Source organism: Schistocerca cancellata, unplaced genomic scaffold, assembly GCF_023864275.1.
Source record: "Schistocerca cancellata isolate TAMUIC-IGC-003103 unplaced genomic scaffold, iqSchCanc2.1 HiC_scaffold_1150, whole genome shotgun sequence".
Lineage (NCBI taxonomy): Eukaryota > Metazoa > Arthropoda > Insecta > Orthoptera > Acrididae > Schistocerca > Schistocerca cancellata.
The window spans coordinates 4,524,352-4,528,242 of record NW_026047149.1 but is presented as its reverse complement, the minus strand read 5'-3'; the positions used below and the strand labels follow the sequence as shown (position 1 = coordinate 4,528,242).

At 40.6% G+C, this 3,891-nt stretch overlaps 1 non-coding gene across 1 annotated transcript; it reads left to right on the top strand.

Annotated features, from left to right (window-relative positions):
* Positions 1-3,220: 3,220 nt before the first annotated feature.
* Trnas-cga (transfer RNA serine (anticodon CGA)) lies at positions 3,221-3,295 on the top strand. Its single transcript has one exon. It is a non-coding gene; the product is annotated as a tRNA-Ser (tRNA).
* Positions 3,296-3,891: the final 596 nt, after the last annotated feature.

The following is a 3,891-nucleotide window of genomic DNA, read 5'->3' as shown; positions in this document are numbered from 1 at the left end:
CTGAACGGCCCTCGTAGGATGAACATCAAGCAAAACGAGGATAATGGAATGTTGTCGAATTATATCAGGCGATGATGAAGAATTAGGAAATGAGACAAAGTAGTAAAGGACTTATGCTATTTGGGGAGCAAAATAACTGATGATGGTCGAAGTAGAGAGGATATAAAATGTAGACTGGCAATGGCAAGGAAAGCGTTTCTGAAGAAGAGAAATTTGTTAACATCGAGTATAGATTTAAGTGTCAGAAAGTCATTTCTGAAAGTATTTGTATGGAGTGTAGCGATGTATGGAAGTGAAACATGGACGATAGATACTTTGGACAAGAAGAGAATAGAAGCTTTCGAAATGTGGTGCTACAGAAGAATGCTGAAGATTAGATGGGTAGATCACACAACTAATGAGGAGTTATTGAATAGGATTGGGGAGAAGACGAGTTTGTGGCACAACTTGACTAGAAGAAGGGATCGGTTGGTAGGACATGTTCTGAGACATCAAGGGATCACCAGTTTGATATTGTGGAGGGCAGCGTGGAGGGTAAAAATCGTAGAGGGAGACCAAGAGATGAATACACTAAGCAGATTCAGAAGTATGCAGGTTGCAGTAGGTACTGGGGGATGAAGAAGCTTGCACAGGATAGAGTAGCATGGAGAGCAGCATCAAACCAGTCTCAGGACTGAAGACCACAACAACAACAACAACAACAACAACAACAACAGCAAAGCGTTAGCATTAACATGTTCAATGACAGAGAATTACAGTTGCTCTACGGTTCTGAATTGCATTGTATGCGAATTTTTTGCTTCATTTCCTCCACTCGTCCCACGAAGGTAGAAATTCCTCCTGTACCCTCCCCTTTCCTGCTCAGACCCTGGGCGGCGTCTTGTTTGTTGATTCATAAGTCCCCCACCCCCACCCCCAGTCTCGCGTGCATTGCCACAAACGACTCTGCTCCACGAGCAACAGGGCAACATCGCGTGTCCAGAAACACTAGGCAACTGCTGCCATTTTATTGACAACTCCTCGAGTGTTTCAACTATGCAAGCTTTATTCTTATCCAAAGTAAAAATAAAAAATAAAAAAAATCAATAAGACTAGATGTGCCAGCACGGGGGGAATATGGCATGAGCGTGCTACTCTAACCCTTATGGGAGGCCGGCCGCTGTGGCCGAGCGGTTCTAGGCGCTTCAGTCCGGAACCGCGCGACCGCTACGATCGCAGGTTCGAATCCTTACTCGGGCGTGGATGTGTGCGATGTCCTTAGGTTAGTTACGTGTAAGTACTTCTAAGTCTAGGGGACTGATGACCTCAGATGTTAAGTCCCGTAGAGCTCAGAGCCATTCGAACCTTATGGAAGAATCGCCAACAAAACCATCACCAGGCAGACGAGGAATATCGGGGACCATGCATTCTACACTCCTACATTTCGTTCTGGATTTATTTCAAACCTGCACCAACCGCTGAGCGTGTTTGTTAAGGAAAATCTGAAAGTATTTCTATTATTTTTACCACAATTTACAAACATTTTCATTTCATGCTTTTCTGTATCTATGATGTCTTTGCAACTGACGCCGCATAATTGTCTTTGACCGAAACTGCTCGCACACAAAGAATAGCGGAAAAAGCTATTTAACGGGGTAGGATGTCAAACGGGCCGACTTGGAGCAGGAGAGGCATCACAGGTCATTTTAGTTTCCACTGTCTATACTTTTACAAATAAATTCATAGAACTTTGTCAACACGACCAGGAAGGATTCAGGATTCAAACTCATAGCAATGGAAGTTCAAAAGTATAACAAAATAAATTTTTTTACGTATGAAATTTCTTAATTTTGTTCACTTACTATTGGCTGCATTTGTTGCTATAGGTACTCTTTTCTTCACAAGTAAGAGAGAGTCTTCGATGAATTTTGCACAGAATACAAAAAATACTTACAGGTGTATGAAACTCTAGAATTTATTTAATTAATGAAAAAATGAATGAGCTGTTACATTTTAAACTGCATGTTTAGAAACAAACTCATATTTTATGGTTAATTATCTCAATTTCTAGCACAGTTTTTAATAGGTTTGGAAAATTGTAGTTTCATACACCTGTAAGTATGGTTTGTATGCTGTGCAAAATTCATCGAAGAATCTCCCTTACTTATGAAGAAAAGTGTACCTATAGCAACGAATGCAGCCAATAGTAAGTGAAAAAATGATGACATTTCACATGTAAAAAAAATATATATTGTTATATTTTTGAACTTCCACTGCTATGAGCGTGAATCCAGAATCCCTCCTGGTCATGCTGACAAAGTTTTATGAATTCATTTGGAAAAGTGTAGATGCTGGAAATTAAAATGTCCTGTGGTGCCTCTCCTGCTCCCAGTCGGCCCGTTTGACGTCCTACCCCCCTTAAGGTGTTACGCGAAGCCATTTCTTCAACGTATCATGTTAACTTGCCTCCTATTTTAAACTATTCCTTAATTTATACGGCAATGTGTTATTGGTTTTAAGGGCCTCCAACCTAGAATGGTTTAAAAATCTTAGCTACTTTCTGGCATAAAATGAAACCAAAGGTCATTTACTATTAATATTTAGGTCACATGTACATACAATTTAATATTACAGACCACATCGTTAAATCAGTAAAATAACATTTCAGAACAAGGAGAAAACATTGCTATAGATGGAAATAGTAGTAGCAGTTGGAGAGTGTACTTCTGACGCCCGAGCAGTTCTAGGCGCTTAAGTAGTTCTAAGTTCTAGGGAACTGATGACCTCAGCTGTTAAGTCCCATAGTGCTGAGAGCCATTTGAACCATCTGACGCCCGATGGCACTGTATTTCCGGCTACTGCCTGTTGAAGCCGTTGTCCATTAATACGGCAGGAACGACACGGGCAGGACGACGAGTGTAGTGCTCTGCTGAACCTAAATATTAACAGTAAATTTGTATATTTTAGCCTTTTGAAAAATTAAGACTATCTTATAGAGGACGCGTGCATCTAGCGCAAACATGGTGAACAAAATCTAACAATTTTTTATGTGAAACTTCCTGGCAGATTAAAACTGTGTGCCGGACCGAGACTCGAACTCGGGACCTTTGCCTTTCGCGGGCACTCCTTTCTTTCAGGAGTGCTAGTTCTGCAAGGTTCGCAGGAGAGCTTCTGTAAAATTTGGAAGGTAGGAGGCGACGTACTGGCAGAAGTAAAGCTGTGAGGACGGGACGTGAGTCGCGCCTGGATAGCTCAGTTGGTAGAGCACTTGCCCGCGAAAGGCAAAGGTCCCGAGTTCGAGTCTCGGTCCGGCACACAGTTTTGATCTGCCAGGAAGTTTCATATCAGCGCACACTCCGTTGCAGAGTGAGTCTGTCATTCTGGAATGTTTTATATCTATATACGACCGGTATTTTACATATTATAGCTAGTTTGACAACGCATGAACCTGTGTTCAGTGTATGTCGCCTTTAGGTGTGACCTATATGTATTTCGTAAATTCAGTTAGAGCGCTAATAAGCGTGGTTAAATATTGCACTTATTTTTACGTTTTAATGTAAATTTTCTTTTGTACTGTTTTAGCATCTGAAGCTGGTCATTATTTGGCCGAAACTCGTTATGACTGTGTCATAAACATGTGATTGTGTCTATAAATAAACAAAAAAAAATTTACAAAAGAATCAATCACGCACTCCATAGACAAAATGTCGTTTTTTCCAAAATGTTACTCAATGTCCGTGACATTTTTCAACAAGATAATAAAATTCACAGACAGGTGTAGTAATTCATGGCCAACCAATAGATATGATAAGATATGCCGATGATATAGCTGTCCTGGCTGAAAGCGAAGAAGATCTTGTAGTCCTACTGAATAGAATGGATAAAATTATGGGTGAAGAATATAATATGAGA